This window comes from Choloepus didactylus, chromosome 15 (genome assembly GCF_015220235.1).
Source record: "Choloepus didactylus isolate mChoDid1 chromosome 15, mChoDid1.pri, whole genome shotgun sequence".
Classification (NCBI taxonomy): domain Eukaryota; kingdom Metazoa; phylum Chordata; class Mammalia; order Pilosa; family Megalonychidae; genus Choloepus; species Choloepus didactylus.
Window position 1 is genome coordinate 75442918 of NC_051321.1, and position 24644 is coordinate 75467561.

At 56.8% G+C, this 24644-nt stretch overlaps 1 protein-coding gene across 5 annotated transcripts in view; it reads left to right on the top strand.

The window, feature by feature from the left end:
- ZMIZ1 (zinc finger MIZ-type containing 1) overlaps positions 1-24644 on the top strand; it is a 222288-nt gene that overhangs the window by 47896 nt on the left and 149748 nt on the right. For 4 of the 5 annotated variants that reach the window (XM_037803800.1, XM_037803803.1, XM_037803798.1 and 1 more), the window contains exon 3: positions 16336-16441. The exons of the other annotated variant lie outside the window; for it this stretch is intronic. The gene's annotated coding sequence lies outside the window, so the exon portion shown is untranslated. The remainder of the gene's footprint in view (positions 1-16335; positions 16442-24644) is intronic. 5 annotated transcript variants of the gene reach the window in all.

The window sequence follows — 24644 nt, forward strand, 5'->3', positions numbered from 1 at the left end:
TTGAACCATAGAGATTCCCACAGTGTGCAAAGCTATATAATACCCCGCGAAGCCCTCGAGAGAGCCTTCCAAAGATCCTGTACCCATTTGCCAGATGGGAAGACAGAGGCTTGGAAGGCCAACCCCCATCCCAAGCTCCTGGACTGAAATCAGGCCCCGGGTCCTGTTCTGGGGAAGCCTTCACATTCTGGCATTTGAGGGAGACTGGCTTTTCCCTCCTGGTAAAGAACACCAGCCCCTGGCCCAGAAGTGGCCCCAGAGGTGTCTGGATTGCTGACGAAGGCCTGGTGGGCCTGGGGGTCCGGCCAGCCAGGGCACACAAGCCCTGGCCCTGCCCTTCCCTACAGCTCACTAGGCCCAATTCACAGCACTAGGCAATTGGAGCCAAGTTTTTGGGATTCTGAGGCTCAGACTAATCCCGCAGCGGGCGGAGTGGAGAGGCCTGGAGCTGACCTGGGCCATGACAGCCAGCAAAGACCTGGACACAGGTGAGAGGCCTTCCCTTCAGGAAACAACAAACAGTCCTACAGGGCTGGCACGTAAAAGGCACTCCAAAGTCCGTGGTGGGCGGATGAAGAGGTACTGGAGCGACGTGGTGCAGGGTGTGGACTCTGAGCTGAGGCTTTTGGGGGTTTCCCCAGCTCTGCTGCCTACTCCGCTTGTGACGTCAGATCAGTAACTTAATCTCACAGTGCCTCCAATTCCCCATCTGTAAAAGAGGGATGGGAATAGACTCCCCCTCGCTGAGCTGTGACAGAATCAGCGATGCCGAGTGTGAATCCTCTCACCCCTGCCTGGGAGGTAGTTGGCTATACAGCATCTGGGTTGATGGTGGGCATGCAGGCGTTGGTGAGCAATGGAGCTGGAGGGGTGCCCTGGCCCAGGTAACGCCCTCTGGACTTGACCCCGAGGGCTGCAGGCACCCGCAAGGGTGGAACTCAAGGAGTGACTCAGTTGGATTGTCATTTAAGAGAGGCTGGAGGGGGAGAGCAGGGATTGGGGGATTGGACTGGATTTGGGTTTCATGAGAGGTGATCCAAGCAGCTGTTCCTCAGAGCTCTGAGGCAGGGACCTGGAGTGGGGGCCACACTCCATCCCCATGAGCCCCCAGTCCCCTGGTTTGCAGCTTCCCACTGCTGGCAGGTAGACCAGTGGGAAGCTGGTCAGTGGCCTTCCAGGGTTGTACAGTGCTAAGTGGGCCTGGGACTGGCTGCAGAGACCTTGGATGCCAACCCCAGCTGGCCATGGCCCGGCCCCTGGCCACACGGTACTGGGATTCCAGGGTCCCCATGTGGCATGCCTGTCAGTCTTCAGCACCAGCTGAGAATGCACAGTCCCCTCTGCCTGGAATTTGTTGCCTGCAGCCCAGGCCCTCCACCTCCAGCCTCTGCAGCTTGTTCTGACCCTGTAACCCCCTCCCCAGCCCAGAGCTGGAAATAGTCTGCAGCCCACAGCTCATTCCTGCCTGAGGTGTGTCACCCCCACCCCCAACCCATCCCCCCTCCCCCCCCCAGTTCAGTAGGGTGGGGCTGCCTAACCTTCTGAGGGGGACTTTCCTTCAAGCCTAGTCCTGCCCCAGACCTGCTGTGTGACCTTGGCCAAGTCACTGCCCCCCTCTGAGCCTCTGTTCTGTAAAATAAGAGGGTTGTGTCAGGTCAGGGTTCACAAGCTTTATTGTCTTCAAGTGTCTCAACAGCCCAGAGAAGTTAGGGTTACCCCTGCTGTGTGGGAGAGAAAGCCCACAGCACAGAGAAGTTAAGAAATTTACCCAGGGTTGCAGAGCTATCAGTGGAGCCAGATTCAAGCCCAGTTTTGTCTGACACCACAGCCCATTTTTGCCCCCTACATCAAGCTGCCTCTCTTAGACCTGTCTGTTGGCTGAGCGATCCATTTAGTCAGCAAGGGCGGGTTGGACGGTGCTCCAGCACCCGCATCCAAAAATAAATCTGCATTTGAGGAAATGCTGAGAGCAGAGCCCTGGGCCCGGGCCGAGGTCACACAGTCTCCAGCTCAGAGTGGGCCAGGGGGGTGCCCAGCAGTGACATTGGGCAAAAGCAGTGGGTTCTCCGTCTGAGACGCATAACAGCCGATCCATGACACCGAGGTTTCCAAGAGAGAAAGAATTTAATGCTACGTGGAAAGTGGGAGAACAGATATCTCTCTCCCCACTTCTAAGGAGTTCAGGGTTTTTAAGGGTTCAAGCCAGGGCAGGTGGGGTTGTCACCATTTCAGTATCAAGTCAAAGAGGGCCAGACCAGGCTCAACCGACCACCACAATAGAAAGTATAAACAAGGGTGAGACTAGTTGAGTTTCAGTAATTTCAGGTATTAACTTCTGCCTCTTCTACAATATAGACAGAAAAACTTCTATATAGTGATTCAGTAACCATAATCATTTAATTCTTAATTTCTCGGTTCTAGCAAGATGAAGCGGGTGAAGGCGGTAGGAGCTGGGAAAAGCAGCTCTTCCTTGATGCTGGAGGAGGCAAGCAGGAAGACTGCCTGGAGGAGGCAGAGGGTGGGCTCGTTCCTCCAGAGTGGACAAGTAGGGCCTTCTTGGGGTCTCTGCCCGGCTTGATGGGGGTGGCTCAGGGCAGGCCAGCTGGAGAGGAGGATGTGTTCAGCCACTAAGGCAGCTCCCAAGGGCCTCAGAGTTTGGCTTTCCTCCTGCAAGGAGTGGGGGCCGACAGGGACGGTGGGGCGGCAGCTCCTCCAGGAAGGCCTGCGGTTGAGGGCTGGCCTCAGCCTGCGAGCTGGGGCAAGGGTGGGGTGTTGTCTAGCCTGAGGCTCACAGCTCACCCCGAGACCGTGGAGCAGGGCAGGGCAGGGCCAGGGTTTGTCTGCTCCCGCTGGCCAGGTCTCCGGGCCCAGCAGGCCCTGTTCAGCAACACGGGCTCCCCTGACCACTCCTGGCCAATGGCTGGCACTCATCACCAGGAGGGAAAAGCCAGTTTCCCCAAGAGTTGAAATGTGAAGCTGCCCCAGAGACCTGGCAGGTCAAGCAGGAGGACCCTCCCCGAGGGGTGGCGGGTCTAGAGTCTGGCGGATGCCACGCCCATTGTGGGTGGGTGGGGCTCCACGGGCACCCCAGGGAGGGACCCTTGACCTCACCTGCCGACAGGCTTCCCCAAGGACGAGCTGGGATTCCGTGAACCTTCTGTGAAGGCGTCCTTGGGTGTGACCCACTGCGGGTGCTGCCTCCCCTGGCAGGTGTTTGCTCGCCCAGCTCTCACCGAGCTCCCAAGTCTGCCGCCCTCTGCTCTGTGAGCCACACACCCAAGCCACACCCTTGGGGAAGGGGATGGCCAGGCCCATGCCCTCTGGCCGGGGTCCAAAAGTGACTTGGTGGAGGGAGCCAACGCTGCACGGGGCAGCAGGGATGGTGTCTCCAGTGGATTCCCAACATCCTGGAACCATCGTTAGAGATTGCTCAAGCCAACCTCTTCATGGTACAGGGGGGGAAACTGAGGCCTGGAGGAGAGTGCTCCCCAGAGAAACCCAGCATGACGCCTGAGGCTTACAGAGGCAGAGTTGAGCTCACTCCATTCATGAGAGGTGTAGACTCTGGGAGTAGACTCAGAGCAGTGATGGTAGCACTGCCCCCGCCATGGTGCCTGGCACTTGCAGAAGGGGCAGACCGGCCTCTGCGGAAGCTCTGGGGTCTGAAGAGATCCGCCTGGAATGGGGCCCGAGAACTGGAGTGCACCCTCTGACCCAGTTCCGTGAAGCCTCCTCTGCAGTCTGCCTCCTGTAATCATTACCTCCTGCCGTGGTTTGCTGCCATTAGCTCCTCCCATCTGTGTACCCAGGCCCGGGTAGGGCAGGCCCAGAGGCCCCGGATGGAAAGAGCGGCTCCAGGGCCATTGGAAAGCTGGCAGGGTGTCGGGGGTAAGGAAGGGGCAGTGGACTCGGAGAAATCAGGGGCCACCCCATTTCCTCCCCAGCCCCATCTGCTGAGTGACTTGGCATGCCTGGCCCAGCCTGCAGTCTGGAAAGCTGCTGCACCTGCAAGGGTGGGGTCCAGAACCCTAGGCAGGGTGCACGGTACGTAGAGCAGGTGCCTGGAGGTTGAGGGACTCGAGGGTCAGGGAGGACTTCCTGGAGGAGGTGGAGCTCCAGCTGGACCCTGAAGAGTAAACATGAATTTGAGAACTGGAAGCATTCCAAGCACAGGGACCAGCTGGTGCCAAGGCACCAAGGCAGGTGCATTCAGGGGCAGATCAGTGGGGCTAGGGGTGGAGACTGGGCAGTGAAGGAAATGAGCTTAGAAATGTCCCCTGGAGGCCAGGTGGCAGGAGAAGGAGGAAGTTTGTTCTTTGCTTCTAACTTGCTAAATGTCCCTGGACAGATCGCGTCCCCATTTCTGTGCCACAGTTGCCCTCAGGTCTCCTCTGGGAGCCCAGCAGGAAGTGTCTGCCTTTGGGTGGGGTGTCAGCATGTGCCGGGCTCCTAGGCTGAGGGGAGGGCAGGGTTCTCCCTGGGATTTTGTGGGCAGCTGGCCAAGAAAGCTGCTGCAGGTCGTTGAGCTTCTCCCTGGGTGCTGAGGGTTAACATACTCCTGGGGCTTGCCAGCCCCCTGGGCCAGACCCCGCTATGGGCTAAGGGTCCCCCTCCCAGGGTGGCCCTCCAGAGCCCAGGGATTGCGGAGTGGCCTGAGAGATGGGCTTCCCCTCTCTCTACCGTGACCAACTTCCTCCTTTTTCCTGGGGGTAGGTGGTCCACCCCGAGGCTGCGGCCCAGCCCACAGCCTGGCTTAGATGAGGTGCCCCATTTACGCCTGGCCAGTGCTGGTGCTGGGCCTGTGACTTACCGTGGCTGCTGCCCAGGCCTGGGGGGCCTGGAGCCCCACTCTGGGGGCACCCCTCCCCCATAGCTCTGGGCTCAGCCCAGTGACCCGCAGCTGCCTCCCCCTCCCCCCTCACCTGTCAGCAGAGCAGCAGCCACAGGCTCCTTGGACTCTGACTGCCTGCAATTGCGCAAATAACCCCAACAGTTTGCACAGGGGCCAGCTCACCCTCGTCAGCTCAGGGCTGGCTTGGGTTCCTCCTTGGGAAGCCCGGAAGCCTTTGAATAACAGAGCAGACGGGGACCAGCCTCCCTTATCTGTGAGCCTCTTCACAACCCAGGTTCACATCTCCCTCGTAACATGCAGGTGGGCTCCAGCACCCCATTTTCCAGAGGGGGAGCTGGTCAGAGAAGGCATGACGCCTGACCAAGGTCACACAGCCAGATCGGGACTCAAACCCAGGATCCCAGGCTCCTGATCACAGCTCCTCTTTGGACAGAGCCATTGTTTCCTAGACAAGGAGGTGGGTCTGGGCTGGGGAAGAGGAGGGGAAGGAGGCCATTGGCAGAGCCACCACGGGTGAGGGGGTCGAGTCCCTGAGTCACTTTCTTTCCTCCTTGGCTCCGGCTGCTTTAATTGGCCGGGGTTGCCGGTAGCACTGACATTTACCTGGTGGGGAGGAGGGCCTCCCTCCTGACACAAGATGCTAAAAATAACCGAGTCCTGCTTCCTAGGGCCCAGCCCAGCCAGCGCCTGCCTACCCACCTCACCAATCTTTTCTTTGGGTGCTGAGGGCAAGCATGCAATTCCTTGTGCCAAGGGCTTCCTGGGGGCCAGTGGGGGGGGGGGGTCTCTGCCAGGCCCACTGGTCCCAGGTATCGGGACAATGGACCCCTGCTTGAGCCCTGTTGCCACACCCTCCCAGGCTGGCCGCCCTGCCCCTGAGCTGCAGAGTTTCTCCTGGGCTACCTGGGCACTAACGGTGTGGCTGTGCACCCCCCACCCAGAGTTATATAGTGCCCACCTCAGGTCCTGCACCCTGCTGGACATGCACAGATGGACACACATGGCCTTCCACCCTCCAGCTGCCGTTTATCCTGTCGCGCGAGCAACCAAGACTTTGGGACTCGGCAGGTTTAAAGCCTGCTCTGTGACCCTAACACATTTCTCATCTCTGAAATGGGCATCATAATCTAGTCTTGTAGTACTGTTGCTAGAGTGAAGTGGGGCTGTGTGCAGAAAGGGCCCACTTTGGAGAGCTGGGCTCCCAGGGCAAGTGGGCAGCATTGTTGACATCTTCCCTTTCTTTCTGACTCCAAAGACCCTGGGAGCCTAATAAATGTAGTTGATGCGTTTGGATGAGAAGCGGATGGTCTTGAAGGCCCAAGATGAGGATTGGGGTGTCAGTCTCCCCGAGAACAGGGGACCCTGGCCCATCCCCACGCACCTCTGGAGTGGCCCTCGGCGCCCGCCCAGCCTGTCTTTGCCCAGCCCTTGCCCTGGGTCACTGTGACCTGATTCACACTGACACTGGCCTCCATCTCCCTGGCTTTAGGGTCAGCCCAGTAGAAATACAAGTCGTTTCCTACTTGCCAGCTGTGGGAGCCTGGGCCAGTGATTTAACCCCTGCATGCCTCAGTTTACTAATCTGAAAATGGAAAGAATAATAATGGTCCCTGCATCCTAAGTGTTTTGAGCATTAAATCAGCACCACGTGAGCAGTGCATAGATGGGCATCTGGTCCCCCATAGGAAGGCTAGTGGTGGCAGCTGGTGATCATAAGAGCAGCCACCTGCCATTGGTTAAATGATGACAGTAAGAGGCTGTGCTAAGCACTTTGCATATATTACCTGATTTAATCCTGACAACTCTACACAAGGTGTTATGTTCCCGATGAGGAAACTGAGGCACCGAGAGGCCATGTACAGTCTGAAAGTGGTAGAAGCAAAAACCAGAATTCAGTCCCAGCTTGGCAAGGTTGACCAGCTGTCCCGGTTTGCCCAGGACTGTCCTGGTTTTTAACTAAAATGTATGCATCCCTGAAATCTCTCAGTCCCCCACAAACCAGGGTGGTTGCCCACTCTAGGCCTGTCTGAATCTACCAGCCCCGATCCTAACCTCACTGGATGTCCCTTCTTGGCTCGGGGGCTTGCTGGTGTACTCGGGACTGGGCCCCCCTGGCCCTGAGTTGGCCCCCTTCCCTAAACTTCTTAAATCCCCTGTTCTAGACAGATTGTTCTGCCCCTTGCCCAAGGCCTGCCTCCAGCGTCCTCTTCCCCCTTGTGCTGGCACAGGTCTAGTTCATGCCATTGCCCCCCAGCCCTGGGCTCTGTCCCTGCCACTGGCCACTGGCTGCTGGATCCTGGCCTACCCTTCCCCAGGCCACGATCTCCCCATTTGTAATGAGGGCTTTGGCAGCTCTGCTCCCAGCTTTTGAGAGACAGTCTGGAAAACTCTTCCTTAAAAGAATCCCACCCTTCCCCACTCCCCGCCGCCCCGTTCCCCACCCTGGACCAGGCAGCGGGGAGAGGTTGTGCTCAGCCCTTCCGGACACTGATGGAGTGCACAGCTGACAAAGGAGAAAGGTCAGCAGGGGGACAGCCTGCTGCACTGCCCTCCCCCACAGTCAGGCAGCAGTGCTGGGGCTTCCTGGGGGGAGGGGCCCAATCCTTGGGGTCCTGGGTCAATTAATATTGACACAAGCAGCTGCTGGTTCAGCAGAGCTGGGCCTCCAAAGCCCCCAGAGGGTGGGGGCAGACGCCTGGGTTGTCCTTGTCACTTCCCTCCCCTGACCCCCACACTGGACGGTCGATGTGAGCCCCTTAACCATCTCTGGGGCTGTGTCCCTCCCCGTCCCCACCGCCTGCTAGCCTCCAGGCCTCACCATCTTCCTGCCTATAACACACCAAACCCCCACAGCCCTGTGCTGCCTTCCCTGGCTTTCCACTGTCACCAGGAAGCAAGTCCAAATCCCAAGGCTGACAGGAAGGCCCTTCTCTAGCTCAGTGAGGCTGCTCCAAGCTGCCCGGGCCTTCCCTGAGGACTGAAGCCTCCCTATGCCCTCCCAACCCTCAACCGTGGGCATCCCAGACAGGCCTTTCCAGGACCTGGTCCACCCTTTCTCCTCCCCCAGAACCCCCACCCTCTGAGGGAGGTTGGAAGAGGTGACGTGTGGGGTCTCGGCACCCCAAGTACCAGGGCCAGGCCCTCAGCAGAGCCCCTGACCAAGATGCCAGCCTCTTCATGCCACTTCTCAGACTCCCCCTTGACTGCCACCATGAAATTGCCCAGTGCATCTCATGCCCCAGCTCCCAGAGGGCAGGAGCCATCTGTCTCCCCAGCTCTCATGGAGGCCAAGCCCCTAGGCCGGCAGGAGAGCACAGCAGTTAGGTGCACGGGCTCTGGGGTTATAAATATGGGAGTCAGAATCAGACCCCATCACTTACTGTGTGAGCTTGGGCAGTGCCTTAACCTCTCTGAGCCTCAGTGGTATCTGTCTGTGAAATGTGGGTAGTAATAGTCCTTCTTTCATGGCAAGGGTTGGATTAAATGAGATGTAGAGTTTGCACAGTTCTGGAGCATTTTACTGCAATGCGATAAAATCAGCTATCATCATCATATTTATTATCATCATCATCACATCACTGGGCAAGCAGGTACCTTATCCATGAGACGAGGGCCTTGTCTTCCATATGGGGTCCTCCCGGTTCTTTGAATGGGCCTTGCATTTTGAATGAACTTGGACTTCCCATTCAAAGGCTCTTTGGCCTTCGGGCCCCCTGCACTGCCCTCCCTGCCCCCCCCCCCCCCCATATCTCCTAAGACCCCAGGAAGCCCAGCACTCACTGGCCTGGAGTTGTCACCTGTACACCTGCCTTATCCACCCAGCCCACAGAATGCCTTCGGGGCTGGGTCAGTTTCATTACCTGTTACCCCACCCCCACCCCAAGCCCCTCACAGGTGCCTGGGACACGGTAGGTGCCTGTATGAGTTTGTTTGGTTAAATCGATATCATATTCACTGAGCCAAAGTCACCTCCAAGAACAACCCAACAGCCAGCCAGGCCCCTGGGCCCATCCCGAGGCTGCTGGGGGCCGTTTCTGAGACCCTGGCTGATGGCAGGGGCCCACCCTGGCCTCCTCCGTGGTGGGCAGGGCGTGGGGCAGGCAGCACGGGCAGGAAGCCCCAACCCAAGGTTTTCAAAAGCTTTTTTGCCTCTCAGTTCTCGATGTCACGTGGTTGTTTTGTGTGCTCGGGTCCCTTTCCCCACTCCCCCTGCCACTGCTCTCTGTTAAATTGTGTGATTATATTTAAACAAATCAATTCCATTGCAGAGTTTTTCCTGTCCTAATGATGAGTTTGCAGCACAAATGCCATTGATTTTTCACGGCCCTGAAAACCAGTTGATGAATAGCATCAGGCCTGTCTTTGGAGAGGCACTTAGAGCGACTCGGCGTGGCCCCTTTGCTTCTTTCCTTGCACCCCACACCCACGCCCCTCACCCTCATCCCTGATTTAGCTGCTGTTGGCAGTCAGGGCTGAGTCCTCTGATGAAGACTCAGCACCCACCAGGGGTGGAATGTCATCGTGAGGGCCCGGCCCCTTGTTCTGGTGAAACAATAATAGTTGAGGTTTTTATTGATTTTGGCCAAAGGCAGTAGTGAAACTTACAGAGCAGAGAACTGGTGCTATGTGATCTTCGTCTCGCCTTACAAGTTCAGCACGTGGTCCTGAGGGTGACAGCCGCTAACCGCTCCGGCACTGCTGGAGACAAAAATACGGCCATAGTTAATGGGCAGCCAGCTCGGAAGTCATTTGGGTGCTGCTTTTTTGAAGGGGAGGTTAGGAAGCTGGCCAGGCTGGGGAGTGCAAAACTTTCCTTGGCAAGCAGCCAGCATTCAAAGTCACAGCTAGCAGCTCTGCAGGCTTTTTAGAGCACTGCCGGGCATCCAGGTTTGTGTGAGCATTCTCATTACCCAAGAGCAGGTGTGACTGCTCCCAATTTAGGGGCAGGAACACTGAGTCAAGTTCGCCAAAGAGAGGAAAGGGCTCCAGCCCCTGGGTGCAGCCGCGGCTCCCATCTCTCCTCCCGCTGCTGCCCAGGGATGCTCTGGACCCAGGGGCTCCTGCCAGGGTAAAGAAGGGCAGCTCCTCACTGCTGCGTCTTCACCTGCCTCTGGGCTTTCTGTCTCCCTGAGCCCAGGGTCCCAGGTTGTCCATCGTCATCCTGGCCATCAGCCGCCTACAGCCAGGCACACACCACAAGCATGGGAATTGGGCTGGGGGTAAGGCAGGAGGGAGTGGCTGGGACTGTGGCAAACTAGAGAGTGCCCGTGCTGCCTCAGTCCCTCCAAGTCGTGCCCATGATACTATCCAGAATGGGCAGTGGGTGAATTTGCTCTCTCCGCCATTCTAGTTCAAGCCTTTTGCCTTGAAGACAAAAATGCTTGGCCCAGAGCTAGAGCGGCTCTTTCAACGTCCCATCACAAGGCAGCGGTGGAGCCCAGATTTGAGTCTGGGACAGAGAGGACAAGGCCTCTCAGGCCAGTGCTCTGTCCTCTCCCCCAGGCTTGGCTAAGACCTTCCCCCAGCAGTGGGGGTGTGGGGACAGGGCAGGGGGTTCTGTTCCAGGAGAGACAAGCCTCTCACTCAGGGGATCCAAGGAGTAGCCCAGTGTGCCCCCCTTCCCTTCGCCCACAGAGCAAGCCCCTCCCCCCAGCCCACAGACAGACCTCCTGCTTGTCCCTGGTAATCAGGTTAGCCTCTGCCCGCTCCACGATGCTCCTGCAGCTGAGCCGACCAGCTGCCTCTAATGCACTGTCCACCTGACCCTCTCCCTGGCCCTGGGGGTGGGGAAAGGAAGCTGAGAAGAGAAGCTTCTCCCCTTTCCACGGCTTCCAGGATCAAGTCTGGACTCTCAGCCTGGCATCCCCGATCCATCACAATAACGAGGCCCTGTTTACTGGCCCATCCTCCATGCCCCTGGTGAGCTCTCCTGCAGTCGCCATGCTATTTCCCACCTCTTTGCCTCTGCACGTGCAAGTCCTTCTGCTACTTCCTATCTTCTCAGAGAACTCCTGCGCACCCATCAAAACCCAACTCGTCTCTTCCTCTGGGCAGCCTCCTCTCTGGACTCCCACAGCTCCGGGTGCTCCTCTGCCCTGGAACTTAATCCCACTACATTTGAGTGCATTTTTCCTGGGTCTGATTTCCCTTGAATTCCTGGAGGTAAAGAAGAATATCCTCCTCCTCTCTTGACCTCTGGGTGCAGCCACAGAGACGTGCTCAGGGACAGAATAAGGTTAGCAAAACAGAGAGAGGTGGGGACCAGGGGAGGGAAAGAGTCAGACATACCACTCCAGCCTACTTCCTGCTGGAGAGGCCGGTCTGTGGTGACGCATTGGATGCCCCTGCCAGGATCAGGCCTCAAATAGACACGCGGGGGCCTTAGTGGTGCATTTCCACAGCCCACCCCCCCACTCCTGGGCACTGAGGCTCCATCCCCTCCCAGGTCCCTACAGCTGAGACCCCTCCCCCAGCCATGCACAGACCTCACCCCTCTGTTCCCACTAACTTTGTTTTATAAATAAATTATATAAATAGGCTCCTCTGATTCCTCGGAGCATGCAGCGTTTAAGGACTGGGGCACCGCTGCAGGCATAATTGTACTACCGAATCCATCAGCTGCCTAATTACCATTCATTTTGCATTTATTTCTGCTAATTAAAAAGAGAGAAACTCCTAACAACTTTTACGTAAATACTATATTTGTTCTATGTAAAGATGGGATGCTAATTTGCTAGTGATTAGCTGATTATCTAATTTTATAGCTGTCACACAGGACGGCCCTGTCTCCCCTTGGCACCCCAGACACCACTCCGGGCCCCCGATCAGGTGTAGGAGGAGGGGGTCAAAGGAGGTCCTCTCAGGGGCTGAGCCCCAGGAGCACCAGGCACCACTAGGCTTCAACGGATACGGCTGGGAGGAGCTTTTGGCTTATCCATGCTTCCTGTACAGATGGAGAAACTGAGGTCCAGAGAGGTCTGAGGTCTCCCAGTGGGAGAAACCAGTCCCTGACCCAGGCGTGTAGACTCCCATCCCAGTGCTCATCCCTATATATTTGCTGGCGGAGAAATCGCTGGACCAGGTTCCAACCCATATGGAGCACAGGGGTAGGCTGGTCCGAGCCCGTGGTCCAAAGCAAACCCTCTGTGGTGTACCCTTATTTTCTTGTGAATTAGAAAATATGCATATAATTCATACACTAAACTCATGGTTTCACAGGTGATAGTGCTTTAGAGAAGGCTAAGTAAAAAGAAAAGTGACCAGTTTAAAGTGATTTAAATAAAAATATATAAATAATTAAGGTGGAACACAAATGTGACTTAAAATATCAAATAACGCAAGTTGGGGAGACACCTGGGGAGGGTCTGCGAAGACCAGGCCAAAGGCTAGGTGGGTAAGCTCAGGCCCGCTCTCCCCAGCCCTATGTCCTTGGGAATGAGACCACAAGAAAGGAATAACTTACCCTCCCAGAAAGCAGTTTAAGTAGGGACTTTGTTTCAGGGAGGCCACGTGTGGGCAGGTCACTACTTGGGGTCTCCCAGGCAAGTCCCCAGGTTGGCGAGACCCTGACTGACCCTCTGCTCCCTTTCCCCCTGGCCAGCCTTAAAAGCTGGCCATCTCAGCTGTAATGGAAGCATGGCCTCGACTGGGCAGGCTGACAGGGCTCAGGGCCCACCCGACCTGAAGGAAATCCCGGAGGCCTTGATGTTGACCATCGTGATTTCTGACCTGGCAGCTGCTTTCCAGACCCTCAGTCTCCTCCTCTGTGAAATGGGAGGGTGCTCAGGGTTGCTGGAGGGTTCTGTGAGGTCTGTATGCAAAGCGCCGCTCCCAGTATCTCTCAGTGCAGTTGGTGGTGAGCCTGGTTCTGGGCCCAGGGCCCCCCTCCGGCCACCCGGGTGTCTGTGTGAGTTGGCCCCACTGCTGCCAGAGACCTCCCGCTTTCCAGCACTTTTATCACCCTGCAGACAATCAGGGGAAGCCTGGAAGGCCGTTGGGGCCCCAGGCAGATGGAAAACAAAGAGAGAAAACAAAGGCCCTGCTCCCAGGAGGCCAAAAGGCAGCTGCCTCCTTCCTCCTCCGCCTGTCCCACCAGGGCCTGGCCTCAGCCACCCCCAGGTGGCCAGAGACCCTCCCCGCCTCTCCAGAAGGCTAGCCTCAGACCTCACACGGGGTTTGACGTCAGCCCCAGTCGCCACTTACAAGGTGACCCTCGGGAAGTCGCTGCCCTCCGAGCCTCCTTTTTCTTATCTGTGACATGAGGGTCCTGGACAACCCACTGGGTGGCCTTCAGCAACCCCTACCCCGCCACTCCCCTTCTCTTTTTGGGGTGGGTCCAGCAGACCCAGCGAATCCCAACACCAGAAAGTTGAGGTGGCACCCACTTCTGTCCACAGAGAGGATCGCAGCATGCCCGGGCACAGTGAGGCAAGCAGGAGGCCACGTTTACTGCTGAGAGCTCCGTACTGGGTGCTTAATGCATTTGAGTGGAATGAATGAATGCTGTAATCACAACCCAGCATTGGCCTTGGTCACTGCTACTGTTGGAGCCTTTGGGGGTGGGAGCCAGGAGGGGATGACTCTCCTAGCCCCCACCAAAGAGGTAGCAGAGGAGAAGTGGTCATGGGCACCTCACCGGCACCACCAGTTCTGCGCTATCCTAGCTTTGTGACCTTGAGCTGGTTACTTAACCTCTCTGTGTCTGTTCTCTACCATTAAAATGCATTGCAGGAAAAAAAAAGACAGCAAAATAAAACTAAAGAAAAATTAAAGGGAAAAAACACAAAGAAAAAAATAAAACAAAAAAGGGGGGTTGCAAAGAGATTAAGTGAGTCAATTCACGTAAAGTACTTAGAACAATACCAGGCTCATTAATGTTACGTACTACTATTATTATCAGCATCATTATCCGTTTCATCACTGTTTTTATGATAGAGGTGGAGTTCCTGGGTTGCTCGTGAACTCACACTTTTGGGCCCCTCCCCTGCACTGCCCAGTTGAGGGCAGAGTTGCTGGGAGCTGTGGAGTGATGTGGGTGGGGAGGGATGGCAGGTTGCTGTTAGGAGCCTCTTAAGAAAGGGGTCTGGATCCTGAAGTCTCTAGGAATGTGCGGTGATTTCTTTTCTCAGTCTCAATATGCTCTTTTGCACCTTAATTTTGCATTTGTAATTATATATATATAAATACATACATAATATGTAATACATATAAGATTTTATATATATATATGTTTTAAAGAAGGCCTCCAAAAATTAATGTATAAGCTTCAGGCCCTGCAAACCTGGAGCCTCCCCTGATTACTTCTGTTATCACTGTGTTTCTGTAGCCTGGGCAGGGGGACCCCTGCCCCCTGGGATGGAGGGACCTAACTTCCCACCCGATAGGCAGCCACCTGGTATGCAGACTCACCCTGGGAGCCCCGGAGCTGAGCCCCCACACCACCCCCAGGCTAAGGGAGCCCTGGGGAGCAGGCAGAAGCCCGGTGCTCAGCCCTGCTGCCCCCCCCCCACTCCCTGTGGGTGGGCCGCGGGAAGCAGGTTACCGAGTTGGAACTGTTGCCCCTGAGGCCCCTGGGGGGACGGGCTGTGTGCCAAGCCCCAGGCTGAGTAGGTGGGCAGAGGCACAGGGAACCACCAGGCTCACACATGGAAGGGTGAGGAGTGGGCAGAAGGCAGGAGTAGACCCTTGTTTCTCTTGTAGACCCAGAGAAAGGTGTTAGGACAGCCCAGGGGCCGTGAGGACTGGACAGTCGGGGAGGGCTCCTGGAGGACGGCCCCTGGCTGGTTGGCGCCTCAGCCAGGCTCTGACAGGGACATTTATAACTCACAGCTGTGAGGTCCTCGGCCCAACTGACTGTGGTAAACCCATCTGGCTTCAGGAAGTCCCGTCCCGAGGCCGCTCCCCAGCCCGACCCCACACTCTCCTTCACCTCCTGACACCACATCCTGTTCTCAGCAGGAGGGGCGGGCAGCTGGGACATGGGGCCAAGGGGCCCCGCTGGGGTTCCCAAACTGCGGGCGGAGCTGGAGAGGACAGAGGGGGTCAGTGGGCCCTGAGAACTGCAGGGCCTCCCGGATCACCAGGGCCGACCCCTCAAGGTGCACACGGGGAGACCGAGGCCCAGAGAGGCCCAGAGACTGCCCCAGGAGCCCACAGGATCACAGAGCCAAGTGCTCCAGTTGTGGGGCTGAGGGCTGCGTTCTGTGCTTCCACATCTACCTGGAGAAGGGGTCATTGTTCCCAGGGCCAGCCTGATGGAAAGGGGCAGAGAGGGATGCTGGGAAGAGACGCCATCTTGGGTTCCCAGCCAAGGGGCCTGCAGCGCTCCGTGGCTACACCCCATCCTGGGGCCAGACTTCACAGCAGCGTCCAGTGCTGGAAAACAGAACAATACGGAAAGCTTCCAGCACACCCTGATTTGACCCCCTCGGCCACCCCTTCACCACACCCCACCATGGCTCGCTTCCTCCTTCCACACGAGAGGGTGGGCAGACAATAGTGACCTTGCCAAAGCTTGGCCCACATAACTGCTGGACAAGATTCTAGCTTTGGGTAGTACACAGAAGAACACTTATTTTTGTTTTATTCGTTGTATATTTATTAAGGTATATTGGAAAAATACAACGAGCATATCAGACCAGTTATCTTGGGATATGATCACTTTGGACAAGGCCAGGTTTGTTGAAGCCAAAAAAAAAAAGTGAGTTAAAGCACATATAAATATTAAGCTATCACACGGTAGTGTACCGCTCAGCCCAAGAATCACAAGGGGCGTGGAAGGCCTGAAGTTTGGGGAACACAAACGATCACCAGGACTCTTTTCCACTTCAGATTATGCTTCTGGGCCTCCCCAGCTACTTTGAAGCCAAACATCCAGCCTTAAACGCGTGCAGCGGGGGCCGCGCGGGCTGAGACGAAGCAGGGGTGAGCCCAAGATCCCGGGGAGGCGCATGCACAAGTGAAATGGCCCTGAGTGTTGGTCAGAGATCTGCGGGCGATCCATAATGAGGAAAAAATTCAGGCCGGGGGTTGCTGTCAGGCCATCGGCTGAGATGATTCCCTGAGGCCAGGCGTGGGGCCCAGAGGAGAATTTGCAAGGGCTTTGGAGGCAGGGCTAAAAATACCCAGCCCGTGGCTCCCTGCCACCCTGCCTGGGGGCTGCACAGGAAGGCCATGGCTTTCTGCTTTTCTCACCAGGAAAAAGACAACAACACAAAGCCCTCAAACCCCAGAAGGAACAGAACTTACATATTTAAAAAAAAAAAAAAAAATCCCCTGAGGAGTAGCTGGCTTGCTCGTTGGAGGGCAGTGGGGCGGGAAGACACAGGAGGCACCGATAAATCAGACATTCTGGGGCCAGGGACTTGGAGTGGCCCAAGAGGTCACTGAGATTAGCCCGGCAGGGGAGGGGAGGCGGACGCTGTGCCGTCTCGTCTGTCCCTGGCTGCTCACGTCGCGTCCGTCTCTCTCACTGCCATCCCCAGGAGCAGGAGGAGGCCTTTGGCATCAGACCAATGCGGCGAGGGGTGTGAAGACAGGGAGCTGAAGTTGTCCCTGAGCTGCCAGCTGTCCCTGAGCTGACTTACAAAGGTAACACAGGATCCCTGCTGCCCTGACGCCCAGGCCACACCGCCACCTGGGCCCAGCACCTGGCAAGGCCAAGGCCAGATGCTGGTGGGGACGGGGCTGGGCTGGAGCCCAGGAAGGCCAGCCCCTTGCTCCCGGGCTTTCCCGTCCAAGGCCACAGGGTTTCTCTGTGACTCCTTGTGTGGTGGCTAAACCAGGCACAAAATGCTTCTGTGCTTCCATTTGTCCATCTGTAAAGTGAGTGCTAGACTCAGGTTCCCCATTTACCCCCAATCTTGTGGATTTTGTGACTCAGTTGGATCCGATTTTATTTGTCATTCAGCCATCTGGGCGGCCTGGCTCAGTCTGGATTCCAGGCTGTAGCCGGTGGTCCTGGCCCGGTTGTGGGTGTAGTGTTGAGGCCACGAGGTCAGCAGGGCCAGGCAAAGCTGGAGAAGGGGATTCTTTCGGGCCTTGTTCCAGTTTGCTAATGTTGCCATGTTGCAAAATACCAGAAATGGATTGGCTTTTATAAAGGGGGTTTATTTGGTTACGAAGTTACAGTCTTAAGGCTCTAAATTGTCCAAGGTGAGGCATCAACTTTAGGGTACCTTCACTGAAGGAAGGCCAGTAGCATCCGGAAAACCTCTATTAACTGGGAAGGCATATGACTGGCATCTGCTGATCCTGGGTTGGGTTCCAGCTCTTCTCTCAGCTCCTGTGCATTCTTCAAAATGTTGCTGTTGGGGCGTTTTGTCCTCTCTTAGCTTCTTCAGAGCAAAAGCCTGCTTTCAATGGCTTTCTGCAAATGTCTCTCTAAGTTGCAGCATCAAGCTGCTTCTGTCTGTGAACTTTTTTGTAGGACTCCAGTGATCCAATTAACACCCACCCTGAATGGGCGGGGTAACACCTCCATGGAACTTTCCAATCAAACTTTCCACTCACAGTTGATTGAGTCATATCTCCATGGAAACACTCAAAGAATTCCAATCTAATCAGCACTAATACGGCTGCCCCCACAAGATTGCATCAAAGATAATGGCGTTTTGGGGGACATAATACATCCAAACTGGCATAGACCTCCTGGAGATGTGCCTGCAGTCTTCTCTGGATGGCATTTGAAACTCCAATGCAATCTCCCAGGCAGCCCTGGGCAAATATCGTCTTCATTTTCAGCTCGATTCTGTCTGCCATATCAGCTTCCACACTTTCCCTTCAGCTTAAAAATAAAGTCGCAAGTCAGTGCCCTGGTCCGATCCCTCTTCCCCAGAGAAACCCTGCTGTTGAGACTGAGCAACCAGCCATCCTTTATGGTGGGCTCCAGTGGGCTCTGCCCAGTGCCAGAGACCACCAAGTGTCAGGGGCCACAGGACAGGCTGCAGGGGTTTTCAGAAGAGAGATTTAGATCACTGTAGCTGCTGCAGTCATGGAGGGCTTCCTGGAGGAGCCAGGACTTGAAAGCCAGATCTTGAAAGATGAGGGAGGATTTATGGAAGCAATCAGGAGATCCAGGGACCATCCACAAGTGTCCTGAAGACCATCCACTCTTCCTTCCATCTGTCCATCCATCCTTCCACCCACCTATCCATCAATCCATTCATCTTCACATCCCACCATCCCTCTGTCCACCTGCCCATCCATCAGCCTTTCATCCCCCCACTCACCCATCCTTCTATCTACTCATCACTTTTCCATCCTCCCACCCACCCTTCTGTAATCATCTATCCATGTTTCTTCCCATACGACCCTCCTTCTTTCCTTTCATCCATCCTTCCTTCCACCCACCTATCCAAGGAACACCTCTGATGAGGTGATATTTGAACAGAGACTTGAATGCAACAAGGGGAAGATCCTGGCGTAAGGACATATGGGAAGCCTTCCAGGTAGAGGGAACAGTGAGCACAATGGCCCTGAGGCTGGAGCATGCTTGGCATGTTCAGGGAAATGGCAGGGAAGCCCAGTGTGGCTAGAGTGAAGTGAGAGGTGGGAGATGAAATCAGAAAAAGATCTTGAGGGACCAGCTCAAGATGTAGGCGGGCAGGAGGGGGAGCAGGGAGGTCTTTGGGAAGCTGTTGCACACATCCAGGTGAGAGTGGTGGTGGTTTAGGCTAGGGTGTTAGGTAGCAGGGGAAGATGGGAGAAGCGATCGAATTCTGAATCTATTTCAAAGACTTTGAGCAGGGAAGCTCATTGGTGTATTATACATGGAGCGTGAGAGAAGATGGGGCAGCCGAGGAAGGGCCTTGGGCCTGGGACAGGAGCCGCTGGTGGAATGGAAGTGGGCATTTAGTGGGCCAAGAACGACCAAGGGAGGAGCAAGCTTGGGGGAGGGCTGGCTGCAAGGCCCAGGGGTTCTGTGTTAGGCGTTACGTTTGAAATGCCTTTGAGACATCCAAGTGGAAAGGTCGACTCAGCAGTTGGATATGTGAGTCTGGAAGGCAGAGTGAGGTCCCAAGTGGAGATATAAATTTGGGAGTTGTCATGTATAGATGGTGTTTAGGGCTGTGAGGCCGGATGAGATCACCTCGGGAGTGGCGGGGATGGGGGACGGGGGACCCGGGTCTGAATCACGGAGGCAGGGAAGGTGAAGGAGGAGGTGGGCAGTAAAGGAGCCTGAGAAGGCACAGCCGTGGAGGGAGGAGAAGGGAGAGAGCCGGCTCTTAATGGACAGGAAGATTTTGTTGAATAAAGCGGGGAAAGGGCACTCCGGGCAGAGGGAACAGCTTTTACGAAGGCTCAGAGGCCTCGATAAACGGGCCATATTTGGAGAGGGAGGAGAAAGCACACAGCTCTCCCCTCCACACCCAACCACTCTGGGGCAGGGGGCTAGGATTAGGAGGACACTACACCCAGGCTAATCCCTACCTAGAGCAGCCAAAGGCTCAGGCTACCCATTGGCTCTACCTGGACCCGCTGAGCTGCTTGCCCTGATGTCTGCACTTCACACTTTCTTCTGAGAAGCTTCCTGGCCTGTCCTACATCCCGCTGGGGCTCTTGGGCCCCTCGGATGCCCCCTTGCTGGGGCTGAAAACAACTCAAAGGGCAAAGCAGACTCTCCCCCAACCCAGGCCAGCCCTGGAGAGACTGAACACAGGCACAGGCCTCCCTGGTCCTGGACAGATGTTTTGGGGGGGCACCCACCCCACATCTTCCTATTGACCCCCTAAGCACCGGGTGGACCCTGCATTGTCAAAAAAAATCTGTAAAAGCTTCCTGGAGCATGAGTGAGTGTCAGAGCTGCTCGTGAGATTCAAGGATCTCTCCACCGTTGGCGGGAACTGGAATTGTGGGGGCTGTGGCATGGGATCAGTGCCCACTTTCGTGCATCTGAGTGGTTTCTCCTGCTGCCTCCCCCCTCCCGTCTCTGTCCTTCTCTCTCGGCCTCCACCACAAAGGTTAGCAGTGTCTTTTCAATGAGGGTGGGCTTCTCCTGGGGCCCAGCCACCTGCACCCCTGACCACTGGGCCCCAGGCACACCCTTTCGGTGGGTCAGGGGCCTGAGCTTGGAATCTGAGGAGCTGGGTTAGAATTCTGGCTGTGCCCCCACCCAGCGGTATGACTTTGGGAGCTGCAGCCGTCCTGGGCTGGTGGGGCATGGAAGGGGGACCCCAGAGACTCTGAGAGAAACTCGGGTCCACCCTCCCCTCCCTCCAGAACAGAGAGGCCAGATCTCATCAGGCTCCCAGCTGCCCTGTATTGTCCACCCTCTACCCCTCCAAAGGAGCCCAGCCCTGCCTCCTCCAGGAAGTCCCCCGGTAACCACTCTGTGATGTCTGCCTACATTTGCTGAGCACCTGCGCCCAGGGCTCGGAGCGGGGCTTACAGGCATGACCAAGGAGGGTCTTCACTCTCCAAGCACTCACAGTCCAAATGGGGTGGGGGTGGGGGACAGGCAAAAGAACTAACAGCGCCCAGTGTCGCCGTGCACGTGCAGGCACCCAGTGGAGAGAATGGCCACTGCTAGGTCAGGGAAGGCTGCAGAGAAGAGCTGCTGCCCCCGGGCTCTGCGGGGTTAGGCAGGGTGCATGGGGTGGGGAAGGGTGAGGAGGGGTGAGGAGGAGCACATGCATTCCAGGACCCCTCCATGCGGAGGGGGCCGCATGGGGCAAGGACCAGCCCAGCTGTGAGTATGGCCCAGTCCGATATGAGCAAAGACATGGGCGGGGTGGGGGTGGAGCTCCTTCCATGCCGGGAATCAGACAGGGCCTGGGCAGGGACACAGCGACCCTCACCTTCAGGAGAGAGTGAGGGATGACGGGGTCATCAGAAGCTGCTCTGAGTGGGTCAGTGCTTAGAGAATCCAATTACTGTTCCCAGCGGATCAGATAAGTAATCTTATACCTTCAGACTCACTGATCTTAAGTCTATCCCCACCCAGTGCCTCCCCAAATCCTTCCACTGCCTGGTGATGTGGACTTATCTCCACTGAACAGATGAACAAACCAAGGCCAGAAACAAAATCACTTACACGATGCCACTGTGAGTAAGTGGCAGGCCAATGCCAAATCCCTGCTCTTATCCGCCACCCACTTCTGTCTTCTGGGCATTTGTAGATTCTCAGGGGCCCCTCTCCCACCTCCTCCTTTTGCAGATGAGGAAACTGAAGCCCAGAGAAGGTAAGGAACTTGCCCAAGGTCACACAGCAAGTGAAGGGCAGACCCTGCCCCAGACCCTGGCCTGGCCCAATTGTGCCCACTTCCAGCAGCCCCGATGGGCAGGCTCTGGGAGTCCCTGCTGGCCCTGCCTGCTGGCACCGGGAGCACCCCCCGTGCTCGTCTCCCCAGCCTTTGGCACTCACTCCGGGCTGAAGGCACCCAGTTCCTCATCAGAAGGCTCCATTGTGCCTATTGTTTAAATATAGATTACTAATGAAATGCCTTTTCATTGCCTTCCCAGTGAACAGTTTCCGTATAAAGTTAATTTGCAGTGTTATGTAAATTCTGTTTAACTTCAATCAAGTTTCTAATTATGTTTTTACCGCAGTAATTCCCATTTGATTTGTCATCTCCTGTTAGGTATTTAATGTTCGGTGGGCGGCTCTGCTTTCGTCTGTCTCTCTCTTTCCCGAGGCCCTCTCACTCCCTGACCCCTCTCCGCCTTGCTTTTGTTGTGTTCGGCTCCTCCTTTCTCCATCCCCAACCCTCCTTCTTTGGGGAATCCTTTCCTCTCCTTCCTTCTCTCCTTCCTCCTGCTCGGCCTCCCCGCCCTCCTTACTGCTTCCCCACCGCCACCCTGCTTTTCTCTCCCCCTCCTTCCTCTTTCCCTCTGTCACCTCTCTGTCTTCCTCTTCTACCTCGCTGGCACTCTTTAACTGCCTCTCTGCAGCCCGTCCTCCATTTCTGTGTCTTTCCCCACCCAGCCCACCCCAGTTCTCTGGGCTGCACTCTTTCTTTCCCTATCCTGGTTTGTATCCCATTTCCCTCCCCTTCCCCAAGTTTCCTCCTCCCTCCCTCCCCAGCCCCCCACCCCATGTCCTTCCTCTGTGTCTAGAGCAGAGTATTGGGGCTACTTCCAAGCGCCTGGGACGGGGCGAGGTGGGGCTGGCCGGGCCTGGTGCCCCCAAGGCAGGGCCTGGCGCTCAGGAAGGACAGACGGGCCCAGAGCAGCTGGGGGCAGAGCCCGGTCCATTTGGGTGGGGAAATGCCTCCAAACAAGGGCCCTGGAGTTGGGTTGTCTGGGCTCACATGCTGACTCCACCCCTCATTAGCTGAGTGACCTTTCAGGGTGGGTTAACTCTTCTGGGCACAGTTCCCTCATCTGTAAAACGGGGTGGTGCCTGGTTGGAGCTAGCAGCCGCTGGGAACTCTCAGCCCAGCCTCTCTTCCCTTGTGGCCTTCCCGAGATGCCGCTGCAGTGGTTTCTGGGCAGCAGGGACCCCTGGGGTCAGGCCTGAGTCCCCAGCAGGGCGGGAGCTGTGGGACAGTTGCCCAGCCAGAGCTGGGTCCCAGCCCTGCCTGTCCGGGACACGGCCCCCTCCTCCCTGAGTGTGGGGGCGAGGGTGGGTGTCCCGGGTCCTGAGGACAGGCCCGCCACCCTGGAGAAATATCTGAGGCACCAACAGACCCCCAAAGCTAGAAGAGCCTGGAGGCACTGCCCCCCAGCTTTCTTACTTCCAGAACCTTTGGTTCAGGTGGAACCCCATCTGCATCCTAAGCAAACAGCGCAGATGGAGAACTGTTCCTAAGTCGGACTAGACATGTCCTTCTTCCCCTCCTGTCTTATCCTCTGGACCTCCCCCCCCAAGGTCATCTCAGGGTCCAGCTGGAAAACCATCTCAGGGTCCAGCTCCAAGGACCCCACCTTGACCCACTGTGTGAAACTCCCTGAACCTCATCTGCCTGCCGACCCCAGTGCCCTGTTGCGGATCCTCCCTGCTGTCAGAGTCAGGGGGCGGCTGGGCGCCCCAGTTTCCCAGCAGGCATCTGCCCTCTGGGGTGGGGAGGGTGGAAAGAAAACAGCAGACAAAGACAGGGCGGCCCGTGCTCCTCCCCGCCTCTCCACCCCACCCCGGGCTTGGCCTCCCATCCTGCGCGTCCCCGGCTCGTCCAGGGAGCAGAAAACGAGTGCGTGGAGAAGGCATTCTTCTGGGTGAAGAAAGGCAGGCCTGCCTTGTCCTTCGGAGACACCGAAACCGGAGCTGCCTGGCCCCTGGCCTGCAGGTCACGTGACCCAGTGCCCACCGTCATGCACGTGTGTGCGCGCTTGTCCCTGGTCAAGGAAACCTTAGCGAGTCACGGAGCCCTTTTCCCTGTTTGTCTCGGGAAGCAGTTCAGGCCAGCTGAGCAGGAGGCTGTGGTGTGGGGCTGGGGAGGGGGCCACAAGGGCAAGGGGCAGCAGGGGTGAGCAGTGGTGTCTGTGGGGGCAACCTGAGCAGTGCTTTCGGCTTCTGGGGCCTCTGTGCTGGCATTGGGAGGCCTGGACCCAGGAATGGCCCAGCTCCTGCTCCCCACCCTTGCTGGACCTTCCATCGAGTAAAGAAACTGGGCTTGAAACAGAGAGGGCACCCCTGACCTGGAGGAGCTCAAAAATGCAGAGGCCCGGCCAGCGGGAGGGACCCAAGTAGAGGCAGCCCTAGAGTCTGCTGCTGGGGCCTGGCCTCCCCGTGCACCCATCAAGCAGGCTCTCAGAGAGGTAGTAAGCACCCACTGGGTGCCAGGACCCAGGCTGGGCAGGAAGAAGGGGTTGTCAAAACACAGATCTTCCAGAACCTCTGTTGGGCTCCCACATCGGTGACGCTTTGTTGGAGGGGCAGAATCACTCTTCATCACAAAGATGCTGTGTGATCTTGTCCTGAGGGGGCTGCCACCCACTCCACTGTCACTCCAAAGGGTGAAACGCCCATGTTGGGTAGGGGTCAGCAGGAGGATGGGTGAGAGAAGCCCCTGAGCCCCAGGCTGAGCAGGCATTGCCAGCTGGGGGAGGGTCCCCTTTCTCCAGAGAGGTGGGATTCAGCAGGAGGGGGCTCCCAGGGGAGATGGGCGGGGTGGAGCGGGAGTCCTGGGCATCTGGGGGCCCTCTCCAAGCCCACCTGGCAGCAGAGCCCCAGGGGACTTTGTCATAATTTCCTTGCCCGTGCTGCAGTATGACTTGGCCCTGGAGGGCTGGAGGTGAGGGGGCCTGAGTGGCCTTTGGGGGTCTTTTGAGAGCCCCCCTGCATTCGTGTGTTGGTTTGTTCTCTTTCTTCCACCCTCTTTCCCTCCCTCCTTCCTTGGGCAAACACTTCGGGGCAGCCAACTCTGTGCTGGGCCCAAGCTCAGTAACAGATGTGCCCCTTGCCCACGGGCTGCTCACCGCAGCACCAGGCAGCGTCTGAGTGGGCCCAAGGTTCCCGCAAAGCTGGGCCCAGGAGGAAGGCACCGTTGAGTGAGGATGGTTGGGGGTGGTGACCCTGCAGTCTGCCCTGGGTTCTGAAGAAGTGGGCATACTCCTGGGATGAGCCGAGGACAGAGCCCACCAGGTGCCCTAGAGGTTTGCAGGGCGTCGTCACCAGGACCGCAGATCCTTGTGACACCTGCTTTGATCTGGAAGGGTCCCGAGAGCTCATGAACTCAAGGCCATTCTGTTCTAGCTGGGAAGTTCCTATCCAGAGAGGGGTGGCGGGTGGGGTTCAACTGGTGTCTGGTATCACAGCCCCCGGCCCTGCCACCCACAATCGGGCATGGGTGGTCATAAAACTAACAGGGTAGAGTCACAGAATGCAGGTGCAAATGGCCCCGCCTGTCACTCT